Raw genomic sequence first — 19137 nt, forward strand, 5'->3', positions numbered from 1 at the left:
TATAACAAATGTAAATGCCTGATTAAGCAAAACAGGTAAAATATCTTTGAAGTCTTTTTCCCTTCCTTTGGCTCTACTGTTTTTCTCTATTCTGATGCTGACAAAATAAAATTGCCACAGTTTGGCACATATCCTTCACTGCTCAGTCACATGCAGACCCACAGACCAACCCTCGTCAATTACAGAATAAAAGACCAAAAATTAGAAATATTTATTTTCTAATTTCTATACCACACTATCTCTGCAATTCTAAGCGGATCACAATTCAACACACATAGCTTTAAAACTATCACAAAAACATAAAACAAAGATCTTTCCTTTCCCTTACGCCCCCCATTCATCCAAGTAATCCAACATCAGCTTTTCCCTTCCCTACCCCCCCATCCAATCCCATAGCCCAGAATCAGCCATCTTCTCTATTTACCCCATCCATCCCTGTAGCCCAGAATCGCCGTCTCTTCTCTACTTTACCCCCATCAATCCCATGCCCAGAAAGCCCGTATCTTCTCTACTTTACCCCCATCCATCCCTGTAGCCCAGAATCAGCCCATCTCTTCTCTACTTTACCCCCCATCCATCCCATAGCCCAGAATCAGCCCGTCTCTTCTCTACTTTACCCCCCATCCAATCCCATAGCCCAGAATCAGCCCGTCTTCTCACTTTACCCCCCATCCATCCCTGTAGCCCAGTATCTATCCTTCCCTTCCCCACCATCCATCCCATAGTTAAGTATTAGCCCTATCTTACACACCCCACCCCTCCTTGTAGCTTAGTACTCCCAACCCCCCCCCATGACATTAAATATAAGACTTTTTTTTTAATGTTCTGGGAACTGCAGATCCCCCCACCAAAGAAGACCACCCACACTTTTAAACAAATTTTAACCTAGGCTGCAGAGACCATCCACTTCCAAAAACCCACACCAACATGAAAAATAGACAACCTTTTTAAATGAACCTGGTCACTATTAAAATGTATTGCTGGTGAGTTTCTGAGTGGGGGGGCTCTTCACTGCTAGGGCAAAACAGGTATATTTAGTGATTAAATATACCTTTTTTTTTTTGCCCTAGGCATGAAGTCCACCCCCCCCCCCCCCAGAAGCCCATCACCAGAGCCATCATTATTAATGATTAAATATATCTTTTTTGCTCTAGGCAGTGAAGTACTGACCCCACCCAGAAGCCCATCACCAGCCAGCATTTTGATTACACTCTGAGTCACTCTGTACACATTAAAATTTTAAAAATAGATGTTTTTTATTTTACCTGGGCTGCTGCTTGCTGGTGCAGAGCACTATGCTGGCTCCTGTACCTGTTGTGTGGGGCCGCGGGGAGTGCTGCTCAGCTGCTGTTTGTGTTTCGTGAGGTGAAGACTATATTAGTTCTGGCACAAGAATTATCTTGCTCTGCATCTTCCTCACTGAGGAAGAAGCATCTGGGATATTAGTTTTTACCTTTAATCTTCTTCATAAGGTACCAGTTAAACTGGTCTAGAAGACCCACCTCTCTCATCAGCCACAGTCATGGTGTGCTGGAGGGGCTTCACAGGCTCGCGAGAGCCGTTTGTTAAGTTTTTAAGAATTTTGGGAGCCGGTTGTTAAAGTAGGGTCCTCCATGGCTACTTTAACAACTGACTCCCTTTGTGCTTGGACCCCCTCCTGAATTCTCTTTACTTTGCTGACAGTGCTGCTGGCCCCACTAGCCAAGTAAATAGACTGCTGCTGCTCCCTGCTCCTTGTTTCTGGCTCTGAGCATCAGGCTGGGACTTTTCATGCAAGCGCAAGAAGGTTCCATCCTGCTGCTCAGAGCCAGAAACAAGCAGCAGAGAATGTTGGCAGTCCATTTATTGGTGGTGGGGCTCGGCAAACGTATGCCTAGCATGCCCGCACAGGGAGGGGAGAGAGAGGCATGTATTCCCCCCACCCCCCCCCCCCCCCCCCCCCCCAAAAAAAAAAAAAAAAAAAATTTCAGAGCCGGCTATGCCCGGAGAGAGAGAGAGAGCCGTTGTTAAAAATTTACCAGAACACCCCTGGCCACAGTTCTCTTTGTGGAAGGTACCATAGCAGAATTTGGATAATAACAATAGAAAAATAAAACCATGTCCATCTGTCTAAAGCTATGGTAAAGTGGAATCTGGTGCAAGAAAATACAGAGATGACAAGCTTTTCTGCATTACTTAGGCTGAGACCTGTCTACATACCCACAAGGGAGTAAAGTTTACTCCTTTCTCTTCATATTTATGCTATGAGACTAGTTTACTCCAGCTGAGTTGAGGAGGAGAGAGGTAAAATGAGGGTCATGACAGATAACCTGGTTCTATTGGTTTTGTCCCGTCCGTGGCCGTGACAACCCTCAGACTTACCCTGTTTCTGGGAGTCAGTGGGTGCTGGTTCTGCTTGTCTCTGTGTCTGTCTCTGTCTTAGTTTCTCTCGGCTCAGGGTGCTGATTGCCCTACTGAACCTCACCTGTGTGGGCTTTGCCTCTTCCAAGATGGCTGCCGCCTACTCCTCTTTGCCAGTATCCAAGTGGCTCCCGCTGTTTTCCTAGGGCTGACTGCTCTGTGTGTCAGCCTCTGTTTGGTTGCAAGGTGATTGCTGCAGCTGTGGCTCTGGTGTTGAGGGCTTATTAATCACATGGGACTACAGTCCTGGCCTTTGCATCATTCTAAAGGTCCTGGTGTATGGAGTGCTCTGTACACAGTTTCAGTGTTTGCTCTGTGTGAGTTTCTATGTTTGTTTAATCTAGCTAGCTTAGGCACCGTGTGGCTTGTAGCCTATGCATAGCTCTGCTATATTCTCTGCGTTTGTTCCTAGTGTTAGACTAGCCGCCCTTGCTAGCCACTATCCCAAGACTGTGTTTCTTCCTAATGTTAGACTAGCCGCCCTTGCTAGCCACTATCCCAAGACTGTGTTTGTTCCTAATGTTAGACTAGTGCCCTTGCTAGCCACTATCCCAAGACTGTGTTTGTTCTAACGTAGACTAGCCGCCCTTGCTAGCCATTATCCCAAGACTGTGTTTGTCCTAATGTTAGACTAGCCGCCCTTGCTAGCCACTTTCCCAAGACTGTTTGTTCCTAATTAGACTAGCCGTCCTGCTAGCCACTATCCCAAGACTGTGATTGTTCCTAGTGTAGACTAGCCAGCTTAGGCACTCGGCTTGTAGCCTGTGTATCGCTTGCTAGTGTCTATGTTTGTTGGACTAGCTAGCTTAGCACCGTGGCTTGTAGCCTGGTATAGCTTTGCTAGTGCTGTGTGTTTGTTTAGACTAGTTAGCTTAGGCACCGTCTGGCTTGTAGCCTGTGTATAGCTTTGCTAGTGCTGTGTGTGTTGTAGACTAGTTAGCTTAGGCACCGTCTGGCTTGTAGCCTGTGTATAGCTTTGCTAGTGCTGTGTGTTTGTTTAGACTAGTTAGCTTAGGCACCGTGGGCTTGTAGCCTGTGCATAGCTCTGCTAGTCTCTGTGTTTGTTTCCAGAGCATGACTAGTTAGCTTAGGCACGTCTGGCTTGTAGCCTGTGCATAGCTCTGCTAGTTTCCTGCGTTTGTTCCTAGTGTTAGACTAGCCGCCCTGCTAGCACTATCCCAAGACTGTGTTTGTTCCTAGTGTTAGACTAGCCGCCCTTGCTAGCCACTATCCCAAGACTGTGTTGTTCCTAGTGTTAGACTAGCCGCCCTTGCTAGCCACTATCCCAAGACTGTTTGTTCCTAGTGTTAGACTAGCCGCCCTTGCTAGCCACTATCCCAAGACTGGTTTGTTCCTAGTGTTAGACTAGCCGCCCTTTCTAGCCACTCCCAAGACGTGTTTGTTCCTAATGTTAGACTAGCCGTCCTTGCTAGCACTATCCCAAGACTGTGATTGTTTCCTAGTGTAGACTAGCCAGCTTAGGCACCGTCTGGCTTGTAGCCTGTGTATAGCTTTGCTAGTGTTCTATGTTTGTTTGGACTAGCTAGCTTAGGCACCGTCTGGCTTGTAGCCTGTTATAGCTTGCTAGTGTTCTATGTTTGTTTAGACTAGTTAGCTTAGGCACGTGTGGCTTGTAACCTGTGCATAGCTCTGCTAGGTCTGTGTTTGTTTCCAGAGCATGACTAGTTAGCTTAGGCACCGTCTGGCTTGTAGCCTGTGCATAGCTCTGCTAGTTCTCTGCGTTTGTTCCTAGTGTTAGACTAGCCGCCCTTGCTAGCCACTATCCCAAGACTGTGTTTGTTCCTAGTGTTAGACTAGCCCTTGCTAGCCACTATCCCAAGACTGTGATTGTTCCTAGTCTTAGACTAGCCGCCCTTGCTAGCCACTATCCCAAGACTGTGTGTTCCTAGTGTTAGACTAGCCGCCCTTGCTAGCCACTATCCCAAGACTGTGATTGTTCCTAGTTAGACTAGCCGCCCTTGCTAGCCACTATCCAAGACTGTGATTGTTCCTAGTGTTAGACTAGCCGCCCTTGCTAGCCACTATCCCAAGACTGTGTTTGTTCCTAGTGTTAGACTAGCCGCCCTTGCTAGCCACTACCCAAGACTGTGTTTGTTCCTAGTGTTAGACTAGCCGCCCTTGCTAGCCACTTTCCCAAGACTGTGTTTGTCCTAATGTTAGACTAGCCGCCCTTGCTAGCCACTTTCCCAAGACTGTGATTGTTCCTAGTGTAGATAGCCAGCTTAGGCACCGTCTGGCTTGTAGCCTGTGTATAGCTTTGCTAGTGTTCTATGTTTGTTTGGAAAGCTAGCTTAGGCACCGTCTGGCTTGTAGCCTGTGTATAGCTTTGCTAGTGTTCTATGTTTGTTTATTCCATGCGTAAGGTGATGCGAGGCAGAATGGGCGGAGCCTGGAATTGGCGGTGGTGGAGAAGGGTGTTGAGAGGAGGATTTGTCCTGTGAGCGGAGGTTACGGGCGGGAACATAAGGGGAGATGAGGCTAGAGAGGTAATGAGGTGCTGCAGACTGAGTGCATTTGTAGGTAAGAAGGAGAAGCTTGAACTGTATCCGGTATCTGATCGGAAGCCAGTGAAGTGACTTGAGGAGAGGGATGATATGAGTATATCGGTTCAAGCGATAAGCTCGGTCTTGGCCATGTCAGTTTCAGGTGGTGGATGGACATCCAAGCAGCAATGTCGGATAAGCAGGCCGACACCTTGGCCTGGGTCTCCATGGTGATGTCTAGTATGGAGAGCTAGGGTGTCATCAGCATAAAGATGATACTGGAACCCATGGGATGAGATCAGTGAGCCCAGGGAAGAGGTGTAGATTGAGAAAGAAGGGGTCCAAGGACAGATCCCTGGGAACTCCGACAGAGAGTGGGATGGGGGTGGAGGAGGATCCATGAGAGTGTACTTTGAAGGTACGGTGGAGAGATAGGATGAGAACCAGGAGAGGACAGAGCCCTGGAATCCAATGAGGTCAGTGTGGCAAGAAGTAAGTCATGATTGACAGTGTCGAAAGCGGCGGATAGATCGAGGAGATTAAGGATGGAGTAATGGCCTCTAGATTTGGCAAGGAACAGGTCATTACAGACTTTAGAGAGTGCTGTTTATGTCGAGTGTAGAGGGCAAAAACCAGATTGAAGTGGATCGAGATGGCCTGAGAGAGGAAATCGAGGCAGCGGCTGTGAACGGCACGCTCAAGTATTTTGGAGGAGGGGGTAGGAGGGAGATGGGGCGGTAGTTGGAGGGACAGGCCGGGTCAAGTGAAGGTTTTTTGAGGAGAGGTGTGACTACGGCGTGCTTGAAGGTGTCAGGGACAGTGCAGTGAGAGAGGGGAGGAGGAGGTTGAGGATATGACAGATGGAGGGGGTGACAGTATGAGAGATGGTGTCAGTAAGTTGGTGGGGATGGGATCCGAGGAACGGTTGTGCATTTCAAGGAGGAAAGGAGGCGGGCGGTTTCCTCCTCGGTGATAACAGGAAAGGAGGAGAAAGAGTTAGTTGGTTGGTTGAGGGGGGGCTGAAGAGAGAGAGGAGGTGGCTTGGTAGTGAATTCAAGGTTGATCTTTTGCACTTTGTCGTGGAAGTAGTCAGCCAGAGATTGAGGAGAGAGGGGGGGGGGGGAGGGAGGGCACTTTGAGGAGGGAGTTAAGGGTGGCGAAGAGACGACGAAGGTTGGAGCGAGAGAATTGGTTAATTGGGTGTAGTAGTCCTGTTTGGCAAGGAATAGGGAGGACTGGAAGGAGGATAGCATGATTTGTAATGAAGGGAATCTGAATGGGTGCGGGATTTCCTCCAGAGGCGTTCAGCAGATTGGGCGCAGGAACGAAGGTAGCGAATGCAGGGGTTAACCAGGGCTGAGGATTAGTACGCCTTGTGGGACGGGAGATGGATGGTGCGAGGGTGTCCAGAGGAGAGAGTGGCATTATAAGTGGAGACAGCCTTGTCGACAGACTCGGAGGACATGATAGAGGGGAGGAGATCAGAAATACTAGAGGATAAGGTGGGAGGGTCAATAGCCTGGAGATTCCTAGAAGTAGTGGTTAATGTTGGGCGGGGCTGAGAGGGGGTGAAGGAGGGTGAAGGTGATCAGGTGATGGTCAGAGATAGGAAGAGCCGAGGTGTGGAAATTGGAGGGTGAGCCGGAAAAGGAGAGGACGAGGTCAATACAATGGCCATCGCGGTGAATAGGGTGGTGGAGCACAGCTGGAGACCGAAGGAGGATGTTAGTGAGGAACTGAGGAGCGTGAGAGTCGGAGGGGTCGTCAACGTGTATGTTAAAGTCTCCGAGAATGAGGGACGGAGATGAGGGGTCAAGAAAAACAGAAAGCCAGGCATCGAAGTCAGTGAGGAAGGAAGAGAGAGATTTATCAGGGGGCGGTAGATGACTGCAATTCTGAGTGGCAACGGGTAGAATAGACGGATGGAGTGAACTTCAAAGGATGAGAAGCAGTGAGATTGTGGTAGGGGGAGGGGTTGAAAACTACAGGCAGGTGAGAGTAGTAACCCGACACCTCCTCCGCGGCCGACTGGGTGGGGGGTGTGGGAGAAGAGAGAGCCTCCATGGCATAGAGCCGCGACTGAGGCCGAGTCATCGGGGGTGAGCCAGGTTTCAGTTAGGGGAGCAGATGAAGGGAGCGGGAGATAAAGAGATCGTGGATGAGGAGAAGTTTGTTGCACACGGAGCGGGCGTTCCACAGGGCGCATGAGAAGGGGGGGAAGAAGGGGGAAGGAGGGGAACAGGAATGAGATTGGAGATGTCTCGGAAGCGTTTGCATGGATAAGACGAGGGCATGTGTAGAGGCCTGGATTGGGATTAATGTCTCCGGCCGATAGTAGGAGAAGGAGCAGGAGAGGCGGAGGAGGGTGGGGGAGGTAGGGCGACGAAGGCGACGAAGACGGGATGAGCTTACTAGGAATGGGAATGGGCTAATGGCAGGAAGGAAGTGTTGAAGGTTGAGAGCTAGGAAGGAGTGGGGGGATAGAAGAGATGGTGAGGTGGTGTGGGACGGTGTGGGTATGGCAATGCAGTAGTGAGTAGGATGGGAGGGGACAGGGTGGGCAATGAGTACCTGCGGTGGACAGCGGTGGGGGGAGGGAGAAAAGATTAGGAAGGGACAGGGCGATTTAGAGAATGTGTAAAGGGGCCATGGTCAGGGAGGCTGGTAGGTGATAGATGAGCTGGTAGGCAGGCGGGGAGGCAGTTAGGTAGTTGTGCAGGCTTGAAGGCAGGCAAGTACATCTGTCAGACACTTCTATTGTCCTTACCCCAGCCTTTTTCTTGCTTCTGTTTCTTCACCACCCTTTCTCTCCTTTCTTCTCTGCACCTTTATTCCTTCCAATTATCTCTCTCTCTACTCACCTCTTCTCTCATCTCTCTGCAATCTCCCACTTCAGCCCCCTTATCCAATCCTCAGGTCTGCAGTTATCCCCTTTCTCCCAGACCCCCATCAGATCCGACTAACTTCCACTCCTGCACGAATCATTTTTAAAGTGCTTTGTTTGGTCTATCAAGTGCTGTATGGGAATTATGAATTGTTAAGTCAGTTCTTTTCACATTTACTTTAAATAATTCTGTCAGAATGCAGGAAAATTTAGTACTGAGGTACCCGGTTTTTGGAAATATAAGATTTAAACATCAGATTGATGCTATTACTGAATGGAATTCTTTACCAAAGTTAGGTAACTATGCATGGTTGTATAAGAAACTGAAGACCTTTTGTTAATCTTACTATTCTGTTCTATCCTGCTTCTGTGCAACTTCTTGTATTGTAAACTGCCTAGAATATCATGATGGGATTTGTGTGGTATATAAACTTGGCAATCTTCTCAATCTACACCTCTTCCCTGGGCTCCATGATCTCATCTCATGGTTTCCAGTATCATCTCTATGCTGATGACACCCAACTGTATCTCCACACCAGACATCACCGCGGAGACCCAGGCAAAGGTATCGGCCTGCTTATCCGACATTGCTGCCTGGATGTCCAACCGCCACCTGAAACTGAACATGTCCAAGACCGAGCTTATCGTCTTTCCACCAAAACCCACTTCTCCTCTTCCTCCACTTTCTATCTCAGTTGATAACACCCTCATCCTCCCCGTCTCATCTGCCCGCAACCTCGGAGTCATCTTTGACTCCTCTCTCTCCTTCTCTGCGCATATCCAGCAGATAGCCAAGACCTGTCGTTTCTTCCTCTTTAACATCAGCAAAATTCGCCCTTTCCTCTCTGAACACACCACCCGAACTCTCGTCCACGCTCTCATTACCTGGACTACTGCAACTTACTCCTCACGGCTTCACACTTAGCCATCTATCCCCCTTCAGTCTGTTCAGAACTCTGCTGCACGTCTCATATTCTGCCAGAACCGATATACTCATAACCCCTCTCCTCAGGTCACTTCACTGGCTTCCGATCAGATACCGCATTCAATTCAAGCTTCTCCTTCTTACCTACAAATGCACTCAGTCTGCTGCCCCTCACTATCTTTCTACCCTCATCTCCCCTTACGTTCCCGCCCGTAACCTCCGTTCACAGGATAAATCCCTCCTCTCAGTACCCTTCCCCACCACCGCCAACTCCAGGCTCCGCTCATTCTGCCTCGCCTCACCCTATGCTTGGAACAACCTTCCTGAACCCTTACGCCAAGCCCCTCCCTGCCCGTCTTCAAGTCTTTGCTTAAAGCCCACCTCTTCAATGCTGCGTTCGGCACCTAACCCTTACCGTTCAGTGAATCCAGACTGCCCCAATTTGACTGCCCCTATCGGACCGACCGTTCACTTGTCTATTAAGTTGTAAGCTCTTTGAGCAAGGACTGTCTCTCTTTGTTAAATTGTACAGCGCTGCGTAACCCTAGTAGCGCTCTAGAAATGTTAAGTAGTAGTAGATTAGATCTGCCACCATCGGCCCTTTTCTCCTCCTCAACCCTAGCATCAGACCCTCTACCACCCTATCAAATGCAATCATCAGGTTCCTTTTCTCTCCTTCCCTCTATCCAGCATTTCTCCTCTGTTGGCTCAGCATCTCCCCTCTCTGTCCCCCTCAGTCCAGCATCTCCTTTTCTTAACACTCCCTCAGCAGTGAAAAGAACAGTGTTGTGCTGCCAGGTCTCACATCTTAAGTGTATGGCAAGTTTCCTCTCAGGTCCTGCTCACAAGGCAACAGGAAGTACGCATTCATGACCGGTCTTAGCAATTGGGGTGCCGAATGCAGACCACTTCAGAGGGGCCCCTACCCCTGCTAGCACCCACCACCATAAGCTATTATCACCACCTCTACCCATATTTTGATGTGCATCCACCACATTTCAGTAGAGAGTGGCATACAGCAGCAGTGATTTTCATATCCCATCAGCTGCTGAGCCCAGAGTCTCTTCATTGCTGCATCCTACCCTTACAGAAACAGGAAGTGGCATCAAAAGGAAATGTAGATGCACATTAAGGTACGGAGAAGGAAGGTGTTCCGAGACAGGAGGACAGACGTAGCAGAGATGCAAGGCCCCAAGGAGCATGGGGCCTTGTGTGACCACCCCTGTCGCATCTGCAAGTGTGATTAGATGCCTGGGGAAATTGAGACAAGTTGTAGAAGAGTGGGACATGACGTGGAGATGGTATGAATCTGGTTTGGAAGGTTTACAGACTCGGAATAACCTTCCTTGCAGGGTTGTGGTTTGCTTGACAAGTAGTTGGCAGTGGAGGGACTGTGTGTTGCTGCCACTGAGGTGATACCAGGATCTGAATCATTTTTTTAGTAAGCTGTAAGAGGAAACATTCTCCCCTGTATAGACTCCAGAACAGGCAAAATTTTCTTGATGATAACTCACTTGTCTCATCTTCGGTCCCAAATTTATCACAGAAATCCAAAATATCAAAACTTATCTTGTCATAATTATTTTAAAATTCATACTTCATGTATCTTAAAGCTTCTTGATTATATTTTGGACTTGAGCCAACATGACATGTTTTGCAAAGCTGCGTCAGGTCCCATCGTTGTTATTGCACAAAGCATTCCTAATTTTGGCCCCATGTTCTGTCATCGGTGAGGGTTGGTGTGTGTTCTGTGTACAAACCTCAATCTCTGTGTCTTATATTTACAGAACTAAATATGAGAGGAAATTATCACTTATAGAAGCTCTGGATTGTTGTTGTGCAATGCGTACGGGAGAATCTTCTAGTCTACCATGAGAGAAAATGTGAGTATTGAGCTCCGTAGAAAGAAAATAATTCAGGGTATCACTGGACCCCTGGCAATACCCCTCCCTTCTCTATCACAGGAGCTGCATCTGTGCCTCTCAGGCAGAGTTTAGGAGCTGAAATGGGTGGGTGGGATGGAAATGGGGTTACCAGTGAGGGGGATTAAACCTCAGGGAGCAACACCTGAATGAAGGTTCCTGACACCACAGCCCAAAGGAGGCTAAATCTGACTGAGATGGAAACCCAGGGAAACAGGAAAAGGACACCAGACCAAAAGAATGTGAATTAGTATAACTCCATTACCATATATACAACTAGGTAGTATGTACATGAAAATCTCACAGTCCTGCTTAGTTCTCTCAGATAAATGAAATTAATAAATTCCATAGTGTATCAATATCACACTGACACAAGTGTAGTGACACCAAATCCCCCTAACACAAGACGGTCACTGAAAAACGTAGAGTGTGCATTTCCGTATTACAGTGAGATTTAGTTAGTTCGTTAGTTAAAATATTTAAAAATCACAGTAACCAAATTGCCCAAAGTGGTGTACATGCTTGACATGTTTAGATGACGGAATATTCAATAAGCACTTATCAATAGAAGGCAAACTACGAGAGGGTTGATAGAAGCTAAAACAGGTTAGTGAGGGAGAATCATCAGCTCTCAAAGATTTAAAAATCAGTCACTGATGGCAAGAGGCCTAAGTACAGAAAATTGCAGTAATCCAATACTGTAAGTACCAGAGCTTGCAGAACAGTCCGAAAATTATCTTCAGAGAACCGTTTCTTCAGATTTGAAGGATAACAGAGTCCAAGGTTTCTCTGAGGTACTTTCACTCTCTAATATTAGCAATTTCAGCTCCTGCAAAGTTTACTGCACCAGGCCAAGTCCCAGATTCAAAATGAATAGACAAACATATTCAGAGTTTCCCCTAGATTCAGCCTTAATCTATTGGCATTTCACCAGGCGCTTAAGTTTTGCAAGTAGATTGTCAGAAAAGACAAAGTATCAGAAAGGAATTGCAGCACAAGAAAACAAAACTGAGTATCATCAGTATAGAGATGATAATGGACTTCCGATCATGGCAATACACAACAGATTGGCATTAAATATTAAATATTGCAGAAATGGTGGAACCATGAGAGACACCTGTTGTGATAACAGACCATCCTTAAAAGGCTCTATAGAATAGAGCAGAACCAACACACTACCCTGAATACCTAAGGAATACAACATGTTAAGCAATATTTATAAATAGTAACATACGTAGTAGATGACGGCAGAAAAAGATCTGCACGGTCCATCCAGTCTGCCCAACAAGACAAACTCATATGTGCTACTTTTTATGTATATCTTACCTTGATTTGTAACTGTCATTTTCAGGGCACAGACCGTACAAGTCTGCCCAGCACTATCCCCGCCTCCCAACCACCAGCCCCGCCTCCCACCACCGGCTCTGGCACAGACCGTACAAGTCTGCCCAGCACTATCCCCGCCTCCCAACCACCAGCCCCGCCTCCCACCACCGGCTCTGGCACAGACCGTAATAATTCTGGCCAGTACTATCCCCACCTCCTAACCACCAGCCCCGCCTCCCACCACCGGCTCTGGCACAGACCGTATAAGTCTGCCCAACACTATCCCCCGCCTCCCAACCACCAGCCCCGCCTCCCACCACCGGCTCTGGCACAGACAGTATAAGTCTGCCCAGCACTATCGCCCGCCTCCCAACCACCAGCCCCGCCTCCCACCACCGGCTCCGCCACCAATATTTATGATGTCAAAGATGAAATAGGACGATAGCTCTCAACCTGAGTAAGATCCAGAACACTCCCCTTCAATAAAGGATAAATGGAAGCCCTTTTTAGAGTCACAGGACTTATTCATGAGGCAGTCGTGGGATCTAATAGGTCATATTTCAAAAATTAATAAGGTTGGCACTCTTCAAAATGTTCTCTACTGTGACTTGAGACTCCTCTGAGGGCTTTTTACTGGGACTGTAGCCAAGTTTGTTTTAATAACTCCTGCTCTGAGCTCTGTGACTCTACATAGCTGAGGACATATCAGGAACTCCTTCCACTGCTCTGAGTTTCAGGATCTAGGTAGGAGTGTTAGTGCTCTATATGATGTTGTGAGGTGGGGGCGAGATATTCCCCCTGGTTCTGCTCATGCTTTTCCACTTCTCTCTCCTCCTCTAGTGAACCAGACCTGTACTTGATTTTGGACCAGCCTCACTGTTGAAATTCAGAAGAGTCTTTCTCCAGCCTGAGGACACCACCCCTGTACCCTCTACCCACAGCCCTCCAGGGACTCCCGGTGACATTACCGGAGCTCTGGTTACTTTCTATTAGAGTAAATAAAACCTTTGCAGCATCATTCAGTGATTGTCTTATTGTTGTCTAAATACAATGAGGTTAATATTTGTAGCAAGTATCTCAGATTGACAGGGCTGAGAGAGACCCCAGAGGCTGTACACAAATATTCTCCACCTCATTCTCAATCATCTTCCACCCTTCTTCACAGAGGGGATAGCTGTAAAAATCCTCACCCTCCCTTTTATGGTGAAACCCTTTGGGCAGTGGTTAAGCCCAATTTCTCCTCTGTCTGACTTTGGGTATGAAACTGGGTTCTACTTTTAAATTACTTGCTAATATTACAGGGTCTGCAGCCTGGATTTTAATGGGTAGAATCATGGACTATATATCCCACAATGCTTTAGGGTTTAAATTCGAAACCAGGATTGGCCAAACGTCTCTCTCCTGGAACTGGGTAACTTGACAGCTCTGCATTAGAGGTTCCCTATAAAGTGTTTCCAGTGGTTTCTGAGGATTCATTTCTCTGCTCCTCAAGGAAACAACTTTATCCTGGGTTGCCCCCTTGTTCGAAGAGAGCAGCCTACTTCTGTGCAATCTGGAAGACGTTGTAACTGGTTAGGCCACAGGGTCTTTACTTGCCTTCATTTTTTCTCTGTTTCAATGCTTCTTACTGCCATGATCCTGAGGTTGTGGGGTGCTCTTCTCCCTACTCCAAAGAGTCCTGTCCAGTGATCATAACTACCTTTGCTTCAACGCAATGGGGCTGTAAACAGAGTGAGGTTGCTCTTGCCTCAAAGGTATACCACAAATATCCCCAGTAAATTACAGGGGGAGGACAGAATGACTCAGGTTTTTGGAAAGGAGGAACATTGCCAATTTTTGTTACCAGATTGTTAGGGGCTGAGTTAGGTGATGCTGTATGGGGGTTGCACTTTGCCATCAGGGATTTAGGTTGTGATCAGTTGAGTTCGGGGTGATTTGCAGGAGTGGCCTAGTGGTTAGGGTGGTGGACTCTGGTCCTGAGGAACTGAGTTCGATTCCCACTTCAGGAGCTCCTTGTGACTCTGGGCAAGTCACTTAACCCTCCATTGCCCCATGTAAGCGCATTGAGCCTGCCATGAGTGGGAAAGCGCGGGGTACAAATGTAACAAAAAAAAGCTGGAAAAATCTATAAACAACCCACAGGAAATTAAACAAAATGAAATATTTTTGCCTGCACACCCTATCTCTCAATCCTCTGTGGTTCTAGATTACCCAGTGCTAAATTTTCCCTTTTAGAACTGGTTTGTGGATACGTCCCTGGATGGATTCTGTCTCTTGTTGCATTAAAGTATTTACACTCAACAGATTCAGCTTTGGCCAAAGCTCTTCATGACAGACTCCTGTGAAAAATAAAGTCATGGGATAGGAGGCAACGCTCACTTATGGATTAAGATCTGGTTAATTAATGGAAAATGAATATAGAGTTAGGTGGCCATTTTTCTTAATTGAGGAGGGTGAATAGTGGAATGCCACAGGGATCAGTACTGGGACCGGTAATATTAAACATATTTATAAATGATCTGCAAACTGGAAGAAGTGAGGTGATTAATAAACTTGCAGATGACCAAAACTATTCAAAGTTGTTGAAACACTTGTGGACTATGAAAAATTGCAGGAAGACCTTCAGAAATTGGAAGACTAGACAACCAAATGGGAGATGAGATGTATTGTGGAGAAATGCAAAGTGATGCACATTGGGAAGAATAGTCCAAATCATAATTACTTGATGCTGGGGGTCACCTAAGGAGTCAGCACTCAAGAAAAAGATCTTGGTGTCATTCTAGACAATACCCTGAAATCTTCTGTCCATGGCGGTGGACAGTAAAGACCAAAAATTATAATGTCTCTGTATCACTCTATGGTGTGACCTCACCTTGAGTATTGCAGTCAATTCTGGTTGCCATATCAAAAAGCTTATAGCAAAATTAGAAAAAGTACAACGAGCAACCAAAATTATGAAAGTGATGGAACTCCTCTTAAATGAGGAAAGTCTAAAGAAGTTAGGGATCTTCAACTTGGAAAAGAGACAGCTGAGGTCCATCAAGGCCAAACATATTCAGAACATATACTGAAAGCCAGTTCAAAAGACATACATAAGTACATAAGTAGTGCCATACTGGGAAAAAAAGGTCCATCTAGCCCAGCATCCTGTCACCGACAGTGGCCAATCCAGGTCAAGGGCACCTGGCACGCTCCCCAAACGTAAAAACATTCCAGACAAGTTATACCTAAAAATGCGGAATTTTTCCAAGTCCATTTAATAGCGGTCTATGGACTTGTCCTTTAGGAATCTATCTAACCCCTTTTTAAACTCCGTCAAGCTAACCGCCCGTACCATGTTCTCCGGCAACGAATTCCAGAGTCTAATTACACGTTGGGTGAAGAAAAATTTTCTCCGATTCGTTTTAAATTTACCACACTGTAGCTTCAACTCATGCCCTCTAGTCCTAGTATTTTTGGATAGCGTGAACAGTCGCTTCACATCCACCCGATCCATTCCACTCATTATTTTATACACTTCTATCATATCTCCCCTCAGCCGTCTCTTCTCCAAGCTGAAAAGCCCTAGCCTTCTCAGCCTCTCTTCGTAGGAAAGTCGTCCCATCCCCACTATCATTTTCGTCGCCCTTCGCTGTACCTTTTCCAATTCTACTATATCTTTTTTGAGATACGGAGACCAGTACTGAACACAATACTCCAGGTGCGGTCGCACCATGGAGCGATACAACGGCATTATAACATCCGCACACCTGGACTCCATACCCTTCCTAATAACACCCAACATTCTATTCGCTTTCCTAGCCGCAGCAGCACACTGAGCAGAAGGTTTCAGCGTATCATCGACGACGACACCCAGATCCCTTTCTTGATCCGTAACTCCTAACGCGGAACCTTGCAAGACGTAGCTATAATTCGGGTTCCTCTTACCCACATGCATCACTTTGCACTTGTCAACATTGAACTTCATCTGCCACTTGCACGCCCATTCTCCCAGTCTCGCAAGGTCCTCCTGTAATCGTTCACATTCCTCCTGCGACTTGACGACCCTGAATAATTTTGTGTCATCGGCGAATTTAATTACCTCACTAGTTATTCCCATCTCTAGGTCATTTATAAATACATTAAAAAGCAACGGACCCAGCACAGACCCCTGCGGGACCCCACTAACTACCCTCCTCCACTGAGAATACTGGCCACGCAATCCTACTCTCTGCTTCCTATCTTTCAACCAGTTCTTAATCCATAATAATACCCTACCTCCGATTCCATGACTCTGCAATTTCTTCAGGAGTCTTTCGTGCGGCACTTTGTCAAACGCCTTCTGAAAATCCAGATATACAATATCAACCGGCTCCCCATTGTCCACATGTTTGCTTACCCCCTCAAAAAAATGCATTAGATTGGTGAGGCAAGACTTCCCTTCACTAAATCCGTGCTGACTTTGTCTCATCAGTCCATGTTTTTGTATATGCTCTGCAATTTTATTCTTAATAATAGCCTCCACCATCTTGCCCGGCACCGACGTCAGACTCACCGGTCTATAATTTCCCGGATCTCCTCTGGAACCCTTCTTAAAAATCGGAGTAACATTGGCTACCCTCCAGTCTTCCGGTACTACACTCGATTTTAGGGACAGATTGCATATTTCTAACAGTAGCTCCGCAAGTTCATTTTTTAGTTCTATTAATACTCTGGGATGAATACCATCAGGTCCCGGTGATTTACTACTCTTCAGCTTGCTGAACTGACCCATTACATCCTCCAAGGTTACAGAGAATTTGTTTAGTTTCTCCGACCCCCGCTTCAAATATTCTTTCCGGCACCGGTGTCCCCCCCAAATCCTCCTCGGTGAAGACCGAAGCAAAGAATTCATTTAATTTCTCCGCTACGGCTTTGTCCTCCTTGATCGCCCCTTTAACACCATTTTCGTCCAGCGGCCCAACCGACTCTTTGGCCGGTTTCCTGCTTTTAATGTATCTAAAAAAATTTTTACTATGTATTTTGCTTCCAACGCTAATTTCTTCTCAAAGTCCTTTTTTGCCCTCCTTATCTCCGCTTTGCATTTGGCTTGGCATTCCTTATGATCTATCCTGTTACTTTCAGTTGGTTCTCTTCTCCACTTTCTGAAGGATTGTTTTTTGGCTCTAATGATTTCCTTTCTCTTACTGTTTAGCCACGCCGGCTGACGTTTAGTTTTTTTCCCTTTTTTCTAATACGTGGAATATATTTGTCCTGAACCTCCAGGATGGTGTTTTTAAACAGCATCCACGCCTGATGCAAGTTTTTTACTCTGCGAGCTGCTCCTTTCAGTCTTTTTTTCACCATTTTTCTCATTTTGTCGTAATCACCTTTTCTATAGTTAAACGCTAGCGTACTTGATTTCCTAGTTTCACTTCCTTCAATGCCAATATCAAAACCGATCATTATGATCACTGTTATCAAGCGGCCCTCGTATCGTTACCCCCTGCACTAGATCATGAGCACCACTAAGGACTAAGTCTAGTATTTTTCCTTCTCTTGTCGGCTCCTGAACTAGCTGTTCCATGAAGCTGTCCTTGATTTCATCAAGAAATCTTATGTCCCTTGCGTGTACAGATGTTACATTAACCCAGTCTATATGCGGGTAATTGAAATCCCCCATTATTATTGTGTTGCCCAGTTTGTTTGCGTCCCTGATTTCCTTTAACATTTCCGCATCCGTCTGTTCGTCCTGGCCAGGCGGACGGTAGTACACTCCTATCACTATCCTTTTCCCCTTTGCACATGGAATTTCAATCCACAGTGATTCCAAGGAGTGTTTTGTTTCCTGCAGAATTTTCAATCTATTTGATTCAAGGCTCTCGTTAATATACAATGCTACCCCTCCACCAATCCGATTCACCCTATCACTACGATATAATTTGTACCCCGGTATGACAGTGTCCCACTGGTTATCCTCCTTCCACCAGGTCTCAGAGATGCCTATTATATCTAATGTTTCATTTAGTGCAATATATTCCAACTCCCCCATCTTATTTCTTAGGCTCCTGGCATTCGCATATAGACATTTCAAACTATGTTCGTTGTTCCTAAGTACATCATGCTTAGTACTTGACAGTATTAATTGGCAATCTTTTGTCTGATTTTTATTGTTATTTAAAGATACCCGATCTACTACATCTCTTTTGCAACCTCACTATCAGGATACTCTATCTTCCCTGTTATGGTGATATCTTTGAAAGATATCCCGAACCATGCTCTTTTGAGCGACTGTCGGCCTTCCCCCCATTTCTAGTTTAAAAGCTGCTCTATCTCCTTCTTAAACGCCGATGCCAGCAGCCTGGTCCCACTCTGGTTAAGATGGAGCCCATCCTTTCGGAATAGGCTCCCCCTTCCCCAGAATGTTGCCCAGTTCCTAACAAATCTAAAGCCCTCCTCCCTGCACCATCGTCTCATCCACGCATTGAGACTCTGGAGCTCTGCCTGTCTCTTGGGCCCTGCGCGTGGCACAGGTAGCATTTCAGAAAATGCTACCCTGGAGGATCTGGATTTCAGCTTTCTACCTAAGAGCCTAAATTTTGCTTCCAGAACCTCTCTCCCACATTTTCCTATGTCATTAGTACCCACATGTACCAAGACAGCCGTCTCCTCCCCAGCACTATAAAATCCTATCTAGGTGACGCGTGAGGTCCGCCACCTTCGCACCAGGCAGGCAAGTCACCAGGCGATCCTCACGTCCACCAGCCACCCAGCTATCTATATGCCTAATGATCGAATCACCAAGTACAACAGCTGTCCTAACCTTTCCCCCCGGGCAACATTTGGAGATATATCCTCGGTGCGAAAGGATAATACATCCCCTGGTGAGCAGGTCCTGGCTACAGGAGTACTTCCTACTTCACCAGGGTGATGCTCTCCTTCTAGGAGACCTCCTCCAAGGTAGCACAGGGGCTACCTGACTGGAGGGGACTTCTCTACAACATCCCTGTAGGTCTCCTCTATGTACCTCTCTGTCTCCCTCAGCTCCATCAAGTCTGCTACTCTAGCCTCAAGGCTAGATATCGACATAGGGGTCGATATTTAGCAGTAAAATCATGCAGACTGGGTCCAGCGCTGATATTCAGTGGCACTGGACTGGAGAGTGTTACTGGAATATCAGAACAGATCACGCAGCACTTTCCAGTTACAGACGGAGCC

At 46.7% G+C, this 19137-nt stretch overlaps 1 long non-coding RNA gene across 1 annotated transcript; it reads left to right on the forward strand.

Moving 5' to 3' along the window:
* Nucleotides 1-2677: 2677 nt before the first annotated feature.
* Nucleotides 2678-12892, forward strand: LOC115459692. The gene is made up of 3 exons (XR_003940319.1): nucleotides 2678-2717; nucleotides 10501-10596; nucleotides 12802-12892. It is a non-coding gene; the product is annotated as an uncharacterized LOC115459692 (long non-coding RNA).
* Nucleotides 12893-19137: the final 6245 nt, after the last annotated feature.

This window comes from Microcaecilia unicolor, unplaced genomic scaffold (genome assembly GCF_901765095.1).
Source record: "Microcaecilia unicolor unplaced genomic scaffold, aMicUni1.1, whole genome shotgun sequence".
Taxonomy (NCBI): Eukaryota; Metazoa; Chordata; class Amphibia; order Gymnophiona; family Siphonopidae; genus Microcaecilia; species Microcaecilia unicolor.